Raw genomic sequence first — 21,373 nt, forward strand, 5'->3', positions numbered from 1 at the left:
ATTTGTAATCTACCAACCGACACACTGTATTTGTATTGAAGATGTTTTTATGTTTGTTTGTCTAAAAAATAAAAAAAAAACTTTCAAAAAACCCCAAAAGATATATTTCTGCTATATTCACTCAGGTTGACAAGGTTGTTTAGGGTTTGCTTACCGAATTTCTATTCTTTGTAAAATTATACAGACTGTAAAATCAGTAACTGAAGAAGTTTAAATAAGTTAACCCCTTGCATGACACAAAAGTGCCCACACTATCTGAATAAGGAAGTTATGGATAATTTTTACTTTATATCAATTATTTCATCTGTTTCTTGAGAACATGACTATTCTCATTATTCCCTCACTTTTCCCTGAATGATGTTGATTTGGCAGGAAATAGCTAGCTGAATTTCAAAGTAGTTTGCTGCCATAGTGAGAGATGTACTCTATGCAGTGGTGGAATTCAATTTTTTTTTTACTACCGGTTCTGTGGGCATGGCTTGGTGGACATAGTGTGGCTTGGTGGCTGTGGCTTGGTGGCCATGGCAAGGGAAGGATAATGCAAAATCTCCATTCTCACCCCATTCCAGGGGAAAAATACTGCAAAATCTCCATTACCACCCCACTCTGGGGCCAGCCAGAGGTGGTATTTGCCAGTTCTCCAAACTACTCAAAATTTCTGCTACTGGTTCTCCAGAACCTATCAGAACCTGTTGAATAGCACCCCTGACTGTATGTATAGGTCTTTCCATTAAACATTTTAATATAGATAAACCAATTTAAGAACCCATGAGTACTGTATGTATTGTAAATATTTAATTGTATCTTTCAATGAAAGCTTACCTGTGATCTGATATTTTTTTAAAAAAATCAAGTCAATAATGGCTTTTAGTATTCATGTGATGTGAGGTTTATTGCCCATCTTACAAAAAGCAGTGGTGGGATTCAAATAATTTAACAATTGGTTCTCTGCCCTAATGACCAGCTGGGTGGGCGTGGCCATGGTGGGCTTGGCCAGGGGGTTTGACAGGCAGCACTTGGCTTCCTGCACCTCCCGGGAGCAAAACATGCCCCACATGCCCCATTTTTTTATTTTATTTATTTATTTATTTATTTGTCACAACATCATACAAAAAGATTATGTAGTATATACACATATAAACATATATAGGAAGAAGAAAAGAAAAACAATAGGACAGGAACGGTAGGCACGTTTGTGCGCTTATGCACAATTATGCTTATTTTGGGCTTAGTAAGCCTCCCTGCAGCCTCCTGAGAGCAAAAATGGGCCATGGAGGGGGGAGAGCATCCTGTGCCCCATTTTGGGCCTAGTAGGCCTCCCTGAAGCCTCCTGGGAGCAAAAATGGACTGCAGGGACTCCCATTGTACTTACCTGGGAGCCAAAATGGGAGCTTGGGGACTCCTAGAAGGGGCGGGGCAGGGCCAGCCAGCAATTTAACTACCAGTTTGTCCGAACCGGCCCGAACCGGCTGAATCCCACCACTGCCAAAAGGACAATGTGATCAAGACAGTGTATTCACAGCTTAATATTAGATTTTTAAAAGATCTGGCATAAGTAATACTATTAGAAAAGAAACTGGATGGTTGCTAGCTACCAATATCTGCTAAGGGTAATTGCACTTTGACATTAAGAGGTAAGTCACTTGTGCTCTAATTCATATTTATCACTATGTTCTTGCTTAAACTATTTCCTAGCTCTCCCACATGTTGGAAGTTTTCAAGTCTCATCCCTAAAGCTAGGGAGTACAACTCTTTGCTTTCTGGTAGGGTGCATTGTAGAGTGGTAGTTAAGATGTCTGACCAACATTAAGTCTACTCTTATTCATTTAACTCACTAAGGACAATTATTCTTTAGCCTAGCTGACCATTTGGAAAATAAGAGGCATGTGAATGCTATTGTGTACATTCTGCTGTAAACATCAGTGTGATAATGAAATCTATATTGGAAGATCACAGTAGTTTGAAATTAGAAGAACAATAGTACATTCCTCTTGCATCTTGAGTTCTACTGTCCTTTCTTCAAAATATTTATCTTAAAACTAAAAACTTTTAATTTTTAGATTTTTAAGAAATTTCTGAACATTCAGACAGATCAGTTATAGATGCAACACCATACAATAGTTTCTAGAGTTGTGTAGATTGAATATAATCCAATTGAGTCACTTATTTGGATTTCAAAATTAGATAATAGAAGTGAGTTGATCTGATTTAGAAAGTCAACCTGTAAAAAAGTTTTTCAACCTGTAAAAAAAAGTTTGCCTGCACATATGGATCTATTCAGAAATACAATTGTCCAGTTTGACATTTCCATCCAAATCAATGATTTGAATGAGGAGGTGTGATTTTGGAAGTTCAGTCAAATCATTTTGAATTAAAATTCCTGAAACAGATCTTCTTACATGCCTAATAGTTTAATCTCTTCTAATGTTAGTTATCCTAATATCTTCCGTTTTTGCCATCTGTGCTTATGATGTATGCTTACATGGAGAAGCAACACTCTATATTATCACAATATCAGCATTCTCCAATATTTTAATAATTCCATGCCAACCATCTGCTTTTTTTATGAATGAAATACATAAGGATTAGAGCCAATCCTCTATATTCCCATGGCACTTCAACCATTTTGCTGTAAACCATCTTTGTTTTAAAAATGATACAGAGATTAATAAGACATAGCAAGTTGCATGTGGTGTTTTAGAAATTCAGAAGCTATGATCCAGGATATGCATAATATCCTGGATCATAATATCCTGGATCATAATATCCTGGATCAAAATTGTGCACTTATGCATATCCAGGATATGCATAAGCGCACAAACGTGCCTACCGTTCCTGTCCTATTGTTTTTCTTTTCTTCTTCCTATATATATATATATATATGCTTATATCTCCTAATATTTACTCATATATATGTTTATATACTATACAATCTTTTTGTATGATACTTACATATATTGTTGTGACAAAATAAATAAATAAATAAAGGATGATTGCAACCAAGTCTAACATGTGCCCAGAACTTTTAATGTGCAGTGCTGGAAATAAATAAAAAGTGTTAGAAAACCAAGTACAAACTTAGGCAAGTAGTTTTCTTGAATGTTTTGGTACTTTCTTCCCTCTGAATGGGGGTATTTCTTGGGAAACATGGAATCCCATCCATGAACACATTGCAAAACTCATTTTAAGAAAAAGTTTTGGTGAAATGTTTTTACCTTTGAACCATGGAAATATTTTTTTTTAAATTTAATCTCATGATTTATATCTGAGTGGATTTTTAAAAAAAATAATCTCATGATTTATATGAGCTGCTGATACAGTTCTGCAGAGGAATTGCTGAGTCTGTAATCTGCACCTCTATAACTGTCTGGTTTGGTTCTGCAACCCAACAAGACAGACACAGACTTCAGAGGATAATTAGAACTGCAGAATAAAACAATGGCTTACCTTCCATTGAGGACCTGTATACTGCACGAGTCAAAAAGAGGGCTGTGAAAATATTTACAGACCCCTCACTTCCTGGACATAAACTGTTTCAACTCCTACTCTCAAAACGATGCTACAGAGCACTGCACACCAGAACAACTAGACACAAGAACAGTTTTTTCCTAAACGCCATCACTCTGCTAAACAAATAATTCCCTCAACCCTGTCAAACTATTTACTAAATCTTCAGTACTATTAATCTTCTCATTGTTCCCATCACCCATCTCCTTCCACTTACAACTGTATGACTGTAACTTTGTTGCTTGTATCCTTACGATTTATATTGATATTGATTGTTTCCTGATTGCTTATTTGTACCCTATGACTATCATTAAGTGTTGTACCTTAGAATTCTTGATGAACATATCTTTTCTTTTATGTACACTGAGAGCATATGTACCAAGACAAATTCCTTGTGTGTCCAATCACACTTGGCCAATAAAAAAAATCTATTCTATTCTATCTATTCTATTCTATTATTTTCAGGCCCAAAAGCAGGAATGACACATGGCAATTCTTCCAAGCTGAGTTTTTTTTCTTGTTTCACACATATAGACAACTCTTGCCAGACTGAGCTCTCTATTATCTGCATCTACAATATGCTCTGTGAAATATTGGGGAGGGACTGTTTTCACCCTCTTTCTCTCACACTTAATATCTGAGTAAGACTGAGTAAGAGGCTATTTAGAGGAAGAGGAATGGAATGCACTCCTTTCCTCCTGGAGTTCCACCTCCTCACTACATTTCCAGCACATTTGTGCTAAAATACCTTTGCTTCAAGTATGTCCAGAAACTAATTTGCTAGACTTAAACAATTTACAAAGGACCACAAGCATTCAATATATGTATATTCCATCACGCTTCTGTTTCAGAACCCCAAGGCATTTATTGGGGTTCTGCCCAAGGCAGAAAATTATACAATTGTCTTTAGTTGTTTCCTGTCCAAATACTGGCCAACACCTTAGCAATTGTCTATATCTTACAGCTTCAAGTTATGGGATTTCTAAGTAGAAAAACAACAACAATGAACAGCTCCCATGAGCATCTTCTGGAACAACTGAAATATCTATGAATATTTGGGCAAAAGTAACTTTCCTTCAACTTTTTTTCTTCTGTTCAGCCTGCATTGAAAAGAAGAAATATTTCTCTTCCATCATTGTCCCTGCCTGTTGAAGCCAAATCTACATAGAAGAAAAAACATTCATGATAATGTTAATATAATTTTTTTAACAGCAGATTCACACAGTTGAGTGATAGCAGCGATGAAATCTGCAAATGACAGCCCAGAATTTGCAGGCAGATGTAGAAAACATTTTTTTATTTTAAAATACAGCAAATCTACTTGCTAGTCACCCTACCCCCATGCCCTATGATATTGTTTACTGAAGACAGCATGCTCAGTGGCCTTCAAGACCACAGAATATTGAATCAGAATTGGAAAAGAAAAATGTAAAATAGGACTTGGCATGACTAAATTGTTTTGCTTGAGCCTCCTTTAGGTTGTACAGACATGGAAGATGAAACAACTAGTTGATTAAAAGTGAATCTGAAGTCTAGGTGTATTTAGGGTCTATTTTTTACATTTTTACTATATGTATGTTTGGGGTGTGTCTGTGTTTATTTATCACTCTGAGTCTTTGTTGACCGCCGAAACAAGTTCCTGTAGTTTTCTTGGCAAGATATTTGGAACTGCTTTGCTATTGCCTTATTCCTAGAACTGAGACAGAATGATCTCTCAGTTGGCTTTGGTATGACATTACAGTGTCACATTACAGTGATGAAGGGCCTGGAGAGATATGTCAGGGAACAGAGAAGGCTGTTTCTGGGGAAATTGGCCTTGGTGTTTATTATTGGTATTGCATTCCAGTTCTCTGCACTCAGCCTTGAAACTGGTCACTGGAATTTTTTTGGCCCTGGTTTTTGCTATTAAATGTCAGCTTTATTTTTTAATAAGGTCTTCCAAGAGGCTAGCAGGTCTGGATGAGAAAGATCAGGCTTTAGCTCAACCCTGACAAAACTGAGTTGGGGTTTTGGGGCACCCTGTATCTAGAGATCTTCCACTTTTAATTCTGAATGGGATAATACTCACCCAGAAATAATTGGTAGGTACTCTGGGGAATCTCCTGATTTGGAGATGGAGGCTATGGAGAATGGTGAATCTAGTTTAATTCTCTAGAATATTAGATGTCCTTCCCAAATTAAAGTCCACAGGTTGAAATCATATCCATTTAGTTTTGGGATATTAATGAGATTTATTTATTGATCACATTTAAATTGTATTTCCCCTGAGGATCTCAATATGATGAGCTGGAAGGTTCTCTACTCTTTGATTCATACAACAATCCTGTGAGATAGTATAGTACAGTCTAAGAAATAAAAACTGGCCCAAAGCCACCCATCTTCTTAGTTGTAATAAAATATTTTATTTATTTATCTATTTATTTTATTAGATTTGATAGTTGCCCAATTTCTAGATGACTCTGGGAAGCTTATATCCAAGAACTACGCCGCCTTCGGTCTGACCTAAGCGTAGTACATAAAATTATCTGCTACAATGTCCTACCTGCCAATGACTACTTCAGCTTCAACCACAACAATACACGAGCACACAATAGATACAGATTTAAGAAAAACTGGTCCAAACTCGATTGCAGAAAATATGACTTCAGCAACAGAGTGGTCAATGCCTGGAATGCACTACCTGACTCTGTGGTTTCTTCTCCAAATTCTCGAAACTTTAACCTAAGACTGTCTACTGTTGACCTCACCCCATTCCTAAGAGGTCTGTAAGGGGTGTGCATCACACTAACATGCCTACTGTCCCTGTCCCTTTTATTCGTATCCATTTCATCCATCCATTTCCCTGTCCTTTTTATTCGTATCCATTTCATGTATTTATAATCATATTTATACTTTAATCTGTTATCTTACATATGCTTGACAAATAAATAAATAAATTAAAAGAACAGAAACCAAAAAAGTAAAAAAAAGATATATATTACTGTATATATCTGGAAAACAAACACGACACACCAAAAACTGACAAAACAGTAATCAAGGGCTTGACAAACAAGCCTGGAAGCAAAGATAGGTCTTTAAAAACTTTTGGAAAACTAAAGGTAGGAGTCTTCTAGATCTCCAGGGGGATGATATTCCAGAGGGTAGGCATTATGACAGAAAGGGGGAACTTCCTGGGTCCATATACATGTCAGAGTTTATCAGCTGCCACTTGGCAGGAAATGTAGTCATGCTGATTGTGAGAAGGCAAACTTCAAAAGCTGTATAGAGGCAGTATATTAATTAAATTAACCAAGGAGTTATGAAATAGTTACAAACTTTCAAGTTCTAAGATTTCTTCATCAACGCAGCAATTAAAATCCAGAGAGGGAGAAAAATGTGGGGGGAAAATTTAAAAATTTATCTGGGGCTTAAATGATGCCTGTATTATTACAAGAAATTTAGGAGCAATATGTTGAGATGCAAAGTGGGTTATCTGGAGTGCTGAAAGGGAATTTGGTTCTACCAGGAATTTTTCCTTTTCCCTCCCCCTGGGAAGATTCTCACTGGTGCCTATTTGGGAAATGTAGATCCAGCTGGAAAAATACACAATTTTTTCCATCCATGATGATATGCACAGATTCCCTTGGCAGATGGAAAATATAAGGGGGGTAAAGATCAACCAAGCTGTTTCTATACTAACAAAAGCAGGAAGTTATTTTGGCTGTTGTTCTGAGTAAAAAGATCCAATAGAAGTCAAAATGTTTAGGAAGGCCTACTGGTAGAAGAATATTCGTCCTCAGAAAATGCGGTCGCATCATAATCTGAAACTTAATCCATTTTTTCCAAACCTTTTTTTGTTTTCCATAGTCATTCCTCTGCATCAGCATTTCAAATATTTTTGTCTTGCTTGATTCAGAAAAGATGGACAATTATTGTACCTCTAGATTGTTTGAAACCATTTCAGGATTGTAATCTTTGCAATCCCATCTGTACCCTCCTTTTCTGCCACACACACTGTGGAGTCTTTCCAAATTTCACTACCCTGAAATGGCCTTGAACAGAAAGCTAAGGATGCCAACCCACCAAGCTACTTTATGTTACACCCCACGTCCAAAAGAAAGCAGCTGTCTTCTTGATTGCAGAGCACCTGACTATATCCCGAGGGAAGGAAGGGAGGTGAGCAGGACAATGGCCAGCTTATTTTCAGTTGTTGCATGGACAGAGCCTGCATTTCCAAAACAAACAAGGCTGAATCTCTTCAAAGAAAGAGAATGAAGTGGCACATTGCCTCAGCTGATGCTGAGTGACCTTTTAAGATGAAAGGATAATAGTCTACATAGTGAAAGAAGAGAAAGCTCTATGCAGTGTTGTAGGTATAGAGGTCATTTGGACTGCTCTGACAAAACCATACAATCATGACAATCTCTACTAACACTTACTACATATCAAAAACCCATGAACTGCTAAATGTTGCAGCCACTGTAATCCTAGAAAAGCTTAGCTACATGCCTCCCACCCCCCGCCTGAAAAATCAGTTAGAGGCTAAGATGAAAACAACTCAAAGAGGTTAGTCAGCTGGTGAAATTGCAGAAGAATATGAAGATTAAGGATAAGTCTCAGTTGTTTAAAAAATATAATTTCCATACACAAAATATATTCTACTTAGCGAAGACAAGGCCATGACAATATCTAACCACTGCAATTCACTGCTGAATTGCGTCATATAACAAGTCCTCTGTTCTTAAGCTCAGGATCTCTCCCTCCCTCCCTCTCCCTTCCTAACTCCCGCCCTCTCTCCCTCCCCCCTCCCCCTCCCCCCTCTCTATATCTATCATCTATTTATCTATCTCATGTATTAGTTAACTATTTGCACTTTTCAACTGCTCCTTCTCCTCTATGCTAGCTTGGCTAATATTAACCCCCATCACCCCTGAAGTCAAATGACATGTTTATGAAATTTAATAATTTTAATTATTATCATGGCATATTGCATAGTTAGCTAGATGTCTAAACATCTGAATTTGGCATTTTTATCCACCTATCAAATCCTTCCCAAGAACCAGGTATAGACAGGTATTGTTGTTTTAGGGTGTTAAAGGTATTGTCGCAGGATGTAAGCTGCTCCAAGTAAAGCTGCCTTTTGCAATTGACAACGATTTCATCATCCTTATTATTACTATTATTAAATACACCACATGTGAAGTCACAGTTGCCAGTTCTTTAGCTAGTGTTGGCTTTCATATGCGTTGAGTTCTTTCCAAGTACTAGGATGTTGTTTGTATTGGTGTAGTATATGTACGGATTCAAACTGTGCAGCCATTTGTAATTGACAGATGGAAATTTTGTCAATATGCAGATTTTCAAAGTGTAGTCCAAGAGTTTTTGGTATGGCACCCAGTGTGTCAATAACAAATGAGACCACCGTAGCCAGTTGGTGCCATAATCTTTGAGCTTCAATTTTCAGGTCTTGATACAATGTGATATCCTCCATTTGTTTTGTCTATTATCCTATTATTGCTCCATCAGTTATCTTCACATCCTCTCTTTTCAACTACAATTAAATCTAGTATGTTATGAACCTAGAGTTTACCAGTATGTATTTGGAAATCCTACAATATTTGAACCTGTTCTTTTTCAACTGCCTTTTCAACTCTGTGTTCTCACCCATGTTTCATTTTTGGCATATGATAATTTTTGTGATGTTCCAGTGTGAATCATTTTGATGACTGTATCATTTGTTGCTTATGTCTGTTTGTCAGTTTAAATAGCATTTTTTTTTTTTTGCTGTTTGAAAGCCAAGATTTGTTTTTCTTCAAAATCACTGAAATTATGCATTGGAGGTTGTGAGAAGCATCATGCAGCCTACTGCCATATGTATTGGTCTAGGAATATTGGTAAAGTCAGTGGTTGGAGGGTGCCAGGAAGTGGAGACACTGCACAAGGTCAATTTAGATCCAGTAGGCCTGCAATGCAGATATGGTATTCAGCTGGTTCTGACCGGTTCTGGAGAACCGGTAGTGGAAATTTTGAGTAGTTCAGAGAACTGGCAAATACCACCTCTGACTGACCCCGCCCCCATCTATTTGCTACCTCCTGAGTCATAGCTGATCAGCTGGGTCTTCTTTTGTTGCCCTGCACACGGAGCTGGAAAGCAGGTTAGTGGGGGTGGGGTGGGAATGGAAATTTTGCAGTATCCTTCCCCTGCCATGCCCACCAAGCCAAGCCCGCCAAGCCAAGCCAAGCCACATCCACCAAGCCACGCCGACAGAACCGGTAGTAAATTTTTTTGAATCCCACCACTGCTGCAGTGCCTGCCATAGTGTGACACTCCATAATTCGTAAATGGGGGTTCTCCTACAATATTAGAAGTATAATGAAGAAGAAAGTGTTGGGTGAACCAGTTTGCAGCATAGCCTTATGCGTATGAACCGGGGTGAAATCTAATTTTTTTTGCTACCTGTTCTGTGTGGCTTGGTGGGTGGGTGTGTCCTGTGATTGAGTGGGCGTGGCCAACTCAATGTCACTCACAGCCATGCCCACTCAGTCACAACCCCCCCCCAAGCCATGCCCAAAGAACCCAGTAGGGAAAAAAATAATTTCTATTCTGCCTTTTCCTTTCCCTCGCCACCTGTTCTCCCCTCACCTAGGCCCCAGAGCCACCACCTGCCTCAACGGGGTTGGGGAATGCACCATTCCCCAACTCCGGCCTTTCTCTGGAGCTGCCGCCCACTCACCGCCTGCTTGCCGTCTGCTTGCCCTTCGCTTTGGTCAGGGGCCGGGGCCCAGGGACGCCCCATTCCCTGAGGCCCCAGAGTCACCCCCTGCTCACCGCCTCCTCAACCAGGTCGGGGAATGCACCATTCCCCAACACCAGCCTTGTCCCGGAGCCGCTGCCCGCTCTTCCTTCATCACGCGGCATATACTTACTTTCCTCCAGTGGCTGGCTGCCAGGAAAGGCAAGCATCCAAAAGTTATCGGAGTTGCTCTCCTTGAATATGCCGCCTTGTTCTATGTGCCGGCTGCACAAGTGCACACCCAACCTGCCGCTGATAAATAAATGAAATAAACGGTGTGCGCTTGCGCAGCCGGTGCATGGAACAAGCAGCAATGGTGGCGGCATATTCAAGGAGAGTGACTCCAGTAACTTTTGGACGCTTGCCTTTCCTGGCAGCCAGCCGCTGGAAGAAAGTAAATATACGCTATGTGGCGAAGGAAGAGCGGGCGGCGGCTCCGGGACAAGGCTGGTGTCGGGGAATGGTGCATTCCCTGACCCAGTTGAGGCAGGCGGCAGCTCCAGGACCTCGGGGAATGGGCCCCGGCCCCTGACCTAAGGGTGAGCAGGTGGCGAGCTGCCTTCCTGGTGTTCCGGTATCCAGCTTGCGAAGGCTGGACTGTGGGCCGTGGAGTGGTTTGGGGGCATGGCCAGCCAGCAATTGCTACCAGATCGGTGAACCAGAACCAATCTCCACTACCTACTCACCCGATCCGGTAGTATGAACCCGTGTTGGTCCAGTTCTTTATTGGAAGGGGAGGCATTTCAGGATTATAGCATTATTCTTAAATTATATTCTAGGTTATTAACATATCTTCAAAGCTTTAATTTCTGATATGACTATATTGAATTAATTATTCTAGGGCTGATGTTTTGTTTTGAAAGCCCGACAAAAGGAAGCTTGTAGATCACCATTTGTAACAAGGATGTAAACATCATCAGCAATAGGAGAAATTGTCTATTTATAAACATAGAACAGGCAATAATCTTCTTCAGAACTGAGTTTGCTTTCTGTCTTAATGCTCCAGGTTATCCTTTCAATCTTATATTCTCCATATACCAACTCCAAAGACATGATAACTCATATTAGAAGTAATGCAGACTTGGGTCCACAGTACTGCTGAATTATATCACCTTTGAAGAATGTTGGTATTATAAGCATTTATATCAGGAAGGCAGAAACTTGGGAAGGCTGCCCTAAGCATAAGCTCTCAATGTGTAGAGAGCAACTTCAAAAGGCAAACTTTAGCATTCCAAAATATCTTTGAATGTTTGTGTAAAAAGTGCTCTTTCCCTTGAGCAATGTTTCATTTTTTTTTCCTGAAAGAGGTGAAGGAAGCAAAGATAAACACTGTATATAGTCCAAGCCACTGTGATGCACTGGGAATTCCAAGCATTTTTGCAACAGTTTTAGAACTCCCAAAACATGTTATTATAGCTTTTCACTTTATATTCACTTTAAAAATTAAAGCAATTTTTAAAAAATGCATTTATTTAAGATAGATAGATAGATATAAAGAGAGATAGAAATAGAGATAGAGATGCAGTGGGTGTGTATATATGTATATGTATATATATATATATGTTTTCTGAAGTTTTCACGGGTGTTTGTATGTAGGTCTTTGGTTATTCGGGTTTTCTCCCGCATAAAATTGGAAGTATCTTGGCGACGTTTTGGCGAAATCCCATTCGTCATCTTCAGGCTGGGTGTTTACAGCTTCATGCTTCTAGGAGAAATGTGTGATCGCAGCTGTTTCTTCCTTTTAACTGCTAGTGGGGTTTTGAACTAAAAGCCTCCCCCATCAGCGAAGAAATCCAGCAAAGAATCATTCCCAGAGAGAAATCATCCAGATGCCCTGAGCTCTATGGTCTTCCCAAGATATACAAAGAAGGAATCCCACTTAGACCCATAGTCAGCTCCATAGGCTCACTCTATAAAACCTAGCCAAATTTCTCGCCAAACAACTACAGCCCTATGCTGAATCCATCCTCACACATAAAAAACTCATTCCAGTTCATACAGATCATAAAGAAATGAAACTTACAGCCCAGCGATCTACTCGTGAGCTTCGATGTCATATCCCTCTTCACCCAAGTGCCAATCAAAGAAGCCTTAACAGCCATCCAAAACAAATATAACCCCCCAAGCACATCCTAGATCTGACCAATCACTGCCTATCCAACACATACTTCATCTATAATGGACAAAAATACAAACAAATAGAAGGAGCACCCATGGGATCACCCCTCTCAACTGTCATTGCAAACCTCTACATGGAACACTTTGAAACCCAAGCTCTAGAAAAATCTGACCACAAACCCAAACTCTGGCTCAGATAAGTAGATGACACCTTCATAATCTGGCCACACGGGAAAGAAAAACTGGACAACTTCCTCATACACCTCAACAGCCTACACCCCAAAATACAATTCACCATGGAAACAGAAGCTAACAACCAACTTCCCTTCCTGGATGTTTTAGTCTACAGGAAATCCAATGGCTCCCTAGAACACATCATCCACCAGAAGAAAATACACACAAACTGCTATCTGCACGCACTCTCACATCACCACCCAGCACAGATCAACTCCATAGCCAAGACACTCATCTCCAGAACAAAACGCTTAGCTGACGAACAACACCTAAAAACTGAACTATACACTCTAATTAATGTACTAACATCTAATGGATTGCAAAGAAATAACATTACCAAACTAATCCATAAAGAAACCCCCACTAAAATCCAAGACAGAGAACAAGAAAACGGCAAAGCCCTCCTCCCATATACAAAAGGTACCACAGACAGAATCAGCAAGATCCTCCACAAACACAACATCAAGACAGCATTCTGCACAAACCGAAAAATATCCACCATCCTAAGAAACCTCAAAGACAAAATTGAGTTAGAAAATCAAGGAGTATATGAAATCCCATGCACCGCCTGCAGAATCACATACATCAGACAAACCAACAGAAGAATAAGTGCACACATTGAAGAACATAAGAACTCAGTCAAAAAAGAGGAACCAACTTCTTCCCTGGTCCAACACCTTAAAGCCACCGGACATAAAATTGACTTTAAAAATACCAGAACTATTGCCGAAACTGAACACTTTAACAACAGAATAATCAGAGAAGCCATCGAGATAGAAAAATGCCCAAACAGCATGAATAAATGAGATGATACCTCCTGCCTACCAGCCATTTGGAAACGAGTCCCTAACATGAAGAATGACGCAAGACCTACACTCACAAGTGCCACACAGCATGTCACCACCACACATCCACATGGAAAGCAAACTCAAACCCACACCAATGATGAAGCACGACCACAGACCAGAAACCAGACCGCAGCTGCATCATTAGCCATTTCAAACCCCTCCAATCCATACATGCAGCACACTGACACCCACCATGAAGATGTAGCACGACCACGAATGCGAAGCCAAACAACAGCAATGCAGCTCACCAACTCAAATCCCCCTGCAACTCAGTCCAACCTGAACACAACCAAGCCCCCCCAAATAGAACACACCCCCATCCAATCAGAGCACAGCCAACCCCACCATCCAATCAGAGTACAGCCAAACCCCCAACTAATCAGAACACACCTCCACCCAATCAGAACACAGCCAAGCTCCCAACCAATCAGTTCAAACCCCCACTAGCAGTTAAAAGGAAGAAACAGCTGCGATCACACATTTCTCCTAGAAGCACGAAGCTATAAACACCCAGCCTGAAGATGACGAATGGCATTTTGTCGAAATGTTGGCAAGACACTTTCAATTTTACGCGGGAGAAAACCCAAATAACCAAAGACCTATACACACACACACACACACACACACACACACACATCCTAATCTGAAAAAATGAGACCCAGTGAGACTTAATCTGAAAAGACAACACCTTGTGAAGTATAGTGATTAGAGCAGTTGTTCTCAATCTCTGGTCCGCAAACACCTGGGGGATCACTGGGGGTCCATGAAGGCTTGAAGAAATGTTATGTTTTAAATCTTAGGTTAAGTCTTGTGGGTCCATGGCCATGGTCTGTGGCCACAAAAGACATTTAAAGGAGGCCCTTTAAGAAGAAAAAGTTGAGAACTACTGGATTAGAGTATTGGACTCACAGCAGGAGACCTTAGTCCAAGTCCCAATTTAGCCATGGAAACTCACTGGGAGACTGTAGCCAAAAGACTTCTAGTGAGCTTCTATGGCTGAAGGTGGAGTAGAACTACAAATAAAAGAATCCTTTTCTAACAGTGACCACTGCATGATAGACTTTTGTCTCAATAGACGCCCTCACATAAATCGTCATAATAATAGTACTCCTAACTACAATTTCAAAAAAGCCAAGTATGACCTTATAAACAACGACCTCTCATCTCTTGACTGGCAAAATCTATTCTCAACCTGTATCACTGCCGAAGACCACTATAGACTTTTCCTACTTGAAATCAATAGAATCATCAAACTATACGTACCACAAATCATCACCAAAATAAAAAACAAACAAACAAATTACCCATATCAATAAAAAAGCTTCAATCCCCCCCAAAAAATCCCTCTGGAGAAGAAACAAAAAGGGCCGTGTAGCAAACTTCAAAAACCGCTACAGAAATATTTGCAACCAAATAAAAACTGAATGCACCATTTACCACACAAAGCAAGAAGAAGACCTTCCGCGCACAAATTCCAATAGTACTTTTTATAATTTTGTGAACAATAAACTTAAAGAATCAAGATCCATCCCACCACTAAAAGAATCTAACGGCAAAGAATGTAATGATGAAACAGTTAAAGCAAATCTTTTTACACATTCTTTGGCTCAGTCTTTGTTAACAGTGATGGCACGTATCCGACATTCCCCAATCGTACCAACAATGATTACAATGACTTAACGCATATAGACTTCACAGAAGCTAATGTTGAAAAAGCTCTTCGCAAACTGAAACCATCTTTATCTATTGGGCCTGATGGACTATGTGCATACTTCTTAAAAAAACTTTCCACTAATATAGCAAAACCCCTAAGCATAATCTTTGATAAAGCTTTCATGACCGGTTCCCTTCCCAAACTTTGGTCTCTAGCCACAGTCATCCTGTCTTCAAAAAAGGAGATCCCAGCCTAGTTGAAAATTACAGACCAATCTCTCTATGCTGCGTCACCTGCAAAGTAATGGAATCTATCATCAACCAATCCATTACCCTCCACCTAGAAACAAACAACCTACTCTCTAAAAAACAATTTGGTTTCAGAAAAAAATTATCATGTAACTTACAACTTCTCCACTGCAAAAACATATGGACTACAAATTTTGATCAAGGCAAAGCAATAGATGCAATCTACATAGACTTCTGCAAAGCTTTTGACTCAGTAGTACATGACAAACTTCTCCTAAAACTAAAATCCTATGGCATTTCAGGACCTCTTCACAATTGGATAACTGCTTTCCTATCAAACAGACAGCAAGTGGTCAAAATTGGCAATGCTCTATCAAATCCTGTTCCTGTCAAAAGTGGTGTTCCTCAAGGCAGTGTTCTTGGACCAACATTCTTCATACTATACATAAATGATCTCTGTGACCATATCTCAAGTTATTGTGTTCTCTTTGCTGACGATGTCAAACTATTTAATACCACCAACAATACTACTACCCTTCAAAAAGACCTTGACTTTGTATCCGATTGGTCTAAAACTTGGCAACTCCAAATCTCAGCCAGCAAATGCTCAGTCTTACATATTGGAAAAAAGAACCCAAACATTAAGTACAAGCTTGATGGACATTACCTTACAGATGACCCCAGTGGTGGGATTCAAGTAATTTAACAACCGGTTCTCTGCCCTAATGATTTCTTCCAACAATCAGTTTGCCAAACTGCTCAGAAAGTTAACAACTGGTTCTCCCGAAGTGGTGTGAACCGGCTGAATCCCACCACTGGATGACCCCCACCCTGTAAAAGAGCTTGGAGTTTTCATATCAAATGATCTAAGTGGCAAAGCCCACTGCAACTACATAGCAAAAAAGGCTCTAAGAGTTGTAAACCTAATTTTGTGTAGCTTCTTTTCCAAAAACTCTACACTACTAATCAGGGCGTACAAAACATTTGCTAGACCAATTCTTCAATACAGCTCACCTGTCTGGAACCCATACCACATCTCTGACATTAATACAATTGAATGAGTCCAGAAATATTTTACAAGAAGAATTCTCTGCTCCTCTGTAAAATACCTTATACCACCAGACTGGAAATCCTGGGATTTTGAAAATTTAGAAGTCCGCCAAGACCTGTTTTTAACACACAGAATCACCTATTGCAATGTCCTTCCTGTTAAAGACTACTTCAGCTTCAATCGCAATAATACAAGAGCAAACAATAGATTCAAACTTAATGTTAACCGCTTCAATCTTGATTGCAGAAAATATGACTTTTGTAACAGAGTTGTTAACGCTTGGAACATACTACCTGACTCTGTGGTCTCTTCTCAAAATCCCAAAAGCTTTAACCGAAAACTGTCTACCATTGACCTCACCCCATTCCTAAGAGGACTATAAGCGGCGTGCATAAGTGCACAAAAGTGCCTACCATTCCTGTCCTATTGTTTCCTTTCATTGTATGTGCTTGTATATAATGTTGTGTCAAAATAAATAAATAAATAAATAAATAAATAAATAAATAAATAAATAAATAAATAAATAAATAAATAAATAAATAAATAACCCAGGTCTTCCTGGTTCATCCTGTTCCACAGGTTTGTTGTGGGGAAAAACAAGAGGAGGAATTGTTTGTATCACTGGTGGGTTTCATTTTTTTTTACTACCGGTTCTGTGGGTGTGGCTTGGTGGATGTGGCATGGCTTGGTGGGCGTCGCTTGGTGGGTGTGGCATGGGAAGGATACTGTAAAATCTCCATTCCCACCCCACTCCAGGGAAAGAATACTGTAAAATCTCCATTCCCTCCCCAATCCAGGTGAAGGTTACTGCAAAATCCCATTTCCTCCTGATCAGCTGGGATTCAGGAGGCAGAGAATATATGGGGGTGGAACCAGTCAGAATTTTTACTACTGGTTCTCTGAACTACTCAAAATTTCTGCTACCGGTTCTCCAGAACTGTCAGAACCTGCTGAAACCCATGTCTGCTTTGTATACCACCTTGAATTCAAAAGTAATAAATCTAATAAAACCATAAATTTGTGCTAATTTACTTCATAGTAGACATGAGGTAAATTGAATCAGCTTTGGCACATGTTGAAAGAAGAGCTTTGTTTTAGAAATTTCATATGTCACACATCTTTTTTGCTTACTGGTGTGCGATGTATGCATGACTATGGCTTATCACAGAAATAAACTGAACTTTCTGATAAATTTCTCCTTCTGTATGGAAAATCCTTGCCAAATTTCGTCCTTAGTTATTTGGATTTCTGTGCTTTAAAAAAAAAAAGAGGATTTTTTTTAAAAAAATTTTTTTGGCATAATTGAATGAGATTTGAAGATGCAGTATCTGCATCTTCTCAGATGATAATAACAGTATAATCTCATATTGAGAAGATACTTTTTAAGGTTGGTTTTCTGCTCATTTTTGACATAAATTCAAAGCAGTTGTGAAGCTGATTGGATGTGGCTCAATATTGGTGGGAGAGACAGGAGACTATGAATGCCCAAAATTTGGGCAAGTGTGACTACATTTAACACACATTATATGGTTCAGTAAATGGCACAAATGCCCTCCCCTACTTTCCCACCTATTTCTGTTTTGCTACATTGGGAAAGGAACCATGCCACTAAATTTCTCCTGGGTTAAAAGCAATTTTCCAATATTTTCTTTAAGAAGTGGAGAGAAATAACCATTAGCAGACTGAAGAGGCAAGCAGACAGCGTGTTGAGAAGTGAGTTTTAGCATAATAGCTTAATGTGTGAGTAATGACACAGGCAGCTTCTAGTTAAATTCTTTCATAAGTTTACAGTGACAGATCTATCTCCATCCACTATACTGGCTGGTATTAGCGATTTGTTACACAATTTAACAAATACGGTTAGCTTTTGCAGCATGCTTATTCCTGACAATTCTGAAACTATTTCCCAAATAAGTACTCTTCAATGTGATGAAAAAAACATAACAGTTCTAAAATTTTGTTACTCTACTTTAATAAAGAGAGTCAGATCAATTATTTTAATAAGTATTAGTATGTTAGTATCAGTAAGCAATTTGCAGTTAGTCTACTAAATAAATAATTGAACCCATGGATCCTAACAGTGGACATGTTAATGTCTTCCCAGAGACACAAATTGATCATATTTATTCATCTGGGGGCAGTTTTGCAGGTGTTGAGTGCTTGGAAATAATTTAGAGTCTATCTACATTACTTATACCACATTGTATTAAGCCTTTAAGGACTGAGGGATTTTTTTTTTTTAGTTAGCATCTTATGCTTTTGTCAAAAAGCTTAGAAAAATCACAATTGGGTAAAATTCTGTGCTGCAGGTATGAGAAAGGAGAGACAAAATGTAGAGCCCACTCTTAGGTTTCTTAAACTCTCACATCTTGTGGCCATCTTCAGTAGCATCAACCATCATCACCTTTCACCACCCGAGCCCATGGGGTTCCATGGTAATCTCTAGGATGATATATATCATATGAAATGTAGAATCAGTCAAAAGTATTAATAAACTGCCTGAATATATAAATAAGAAAAGTGAAAGTAGATAACCCATTATTCATGAAATCCATGTTATCACTTTTAAAATAAGTTTAGATATGGGCTGTGTGGATCTTCAAAAGACAGTAGATACTCTGCAATTTAGACTGGTGCATGAAAAAGTCAGTCCTGGCTGACTCTCAACATTATAATGGCGCTGTAAGAAGTATACTAGAAGGCAAGTCATACAGGGCTGACAATCATTGGATATGAAAACAAGTAGAATAGCACCATTTCTATAACTCACATATTTTTTTTCTTAATGACAGCTAGGAATCTAAGAAACACCCAGGATCCACTTTTCCGTCTCATTTTATTATTAATTCATTTTTCTTGGAATGGCTATATGTGGCAAAAGATTTGGAAACCTACACAGAATAAATTCTAGGGAGAATAAAGTCATGTCCTTAGGCTGAGTTTGAGCAACAGCTCACAGATGCTGCAGTGATTGTAGATTGTAGCCTGTGTGTTGTCACCAGGATCCATGGTACCCAGAGTCACTGTATTGTGAAGCGGGTGTTTCATACATTGAAGCGGGTGTTTCATACATGGTTTATAGTAAAGTAAATGATTTTTTTTAAAAAAAGTATATTTGTGTTTTGGAATGCAAACTTTGTATCTTTTCCTTGCAGTTGGATATTAGATTTGTGAGTTCAGTCTTAGATTCAATGAAGTTCATCCAAGTATTTTATCTACATGAAAATAATATATTTATTTTTATTTATTTGTCAAACACAGCAGTATATATAAGTATAAGCATGAAATAACCATACGAATTGGATACAATCAAAGGGAACATTAGGACAGGAATGGTAGGCACGCTGGTGCTCTTATGCACGCCCCTTACAGACCTCTTAGGAATGGGGTGAGATCAACAGTAGATAGTCTTTGGTTAAAGTTTTGTGGATTTTGGGAAGAGCACGACCAAGGACCAGAAGCCAGACCGCAGCTGCAACATTAGCCATTTCAAACCCCTCCAATCCATACATACAGCAGACTGACACCCACTATGAAGATGTAGCACGACCACGAACACGAAGCCAAACAGCAGCAGTGCAGCTCACCAGCTCAAATCCCCCTGCAACTCAGACTAATCTGAGCACAACCAAGCCCCCACCCAAACAGGACATACCCCCATCCAATCAGAGCACAAAAAAACCCCATCCAATCAGAGCACAAAAAAACCCCATCCAATCAGAGCACAGCCAAGCTCCCACCCAATCAGTTCAAACCCCCACTAGCAGTTAAAAAGGAAGAAACAGTTGCAATCACACATTGCTCCCAGAAGCACGAAGCTGTAAACACCTAGTCTGAAGGTGACGAATGAGACTTCGTCGAAACGTCGCCAAGACACTTCCAATTTTACGCGGGAGAAAACCCAAATAACCAAAGACCTACATACAAACACCCGCGAAAACCTCAGAAAACAAATATATAGATGACGAATGAGACTTCGTCGAAACGTCGCCAAGACACTTCCAATTTTACACGGGAGAAAACCCGAACAACCAAAGACCTATATACAAACACCCATGAAAACCTCAGAAAACATATATATATATATATATATATATATATATATATATATATATATATATATATATATATATATATATATACCTCACAAAAGGCTCTTTTTAATATATAGTAGGCATGAGTTTAAATGGTCTCCAGAGGATGGTAGAGGACAGGAGGGCCTGGAGGAACGTTGTCCATAGGGTCACAATGGGTCAGACACGACTTTGCAACTAACAAAATATATATATAAAAAGAGCCTTTTGTGAGTGGCTGTGGCCGTTATGACAGCCTGTTTTGAGAACATACCTTCAACATGTCAAATGTGCTTATCATTCCCCCCAAATTGATGATCCCTCTTTTATCTTCATTGATAGTCTGACTATTTATGATCTACCATCACCTCATACTCATTGTGAATTATTCAATAAATACGTCCAGCATTTTTAAAAAAAATAGATTTACACTGCAGTAGAAGATCAATAACGATGAACAAGGGATACAATGGAGTAAAGGAATTTAGATCAGAAATAGAGCACCTGTTTTATATGCAAAAGGTCACAGGTTCAATCCTTGGCATTTTGAATTAAAAAAAAAAATCAGATAGCAAAGGATGTGTAAAAGCTGCCTGAGACCTGGCAGTCAGAACAAAGAATACTGAATTAGAAGGACATGTCTTCTCATACAAGACTATTTCCTTTGAACACTCCATCTTGAGATACTTTTGTCATTCTTTAGCTGCTCTCTGAGGAACACCTGATAAATGTCATGGAAACCATGAGGATCCCCAGTTAACACATTAAAAGCCAGTGATCTATTCAATATAAAACATTTAGATTCCTCTCTATGTTTCTGAATATCTATGTGTAGAACCTTGGAATAATGGAAGAAATTGCTACAGG

The sequence above is a fragment of the Ahaetulla prasina genome, chromosome 1 (assembly GCF_028640845.1).
Source record: "Ahaetulla prasina isolate Xishuangbanna chromosome 1, ASM2864084v1, whole genome shotgun sequence".
Taxonomy (NCBI): Eukaryota; Metazoa; Chordata; class Lepidosauria; order Squamata; family Colubridae; genus Ahaetulla; species Ahaetulla prasina.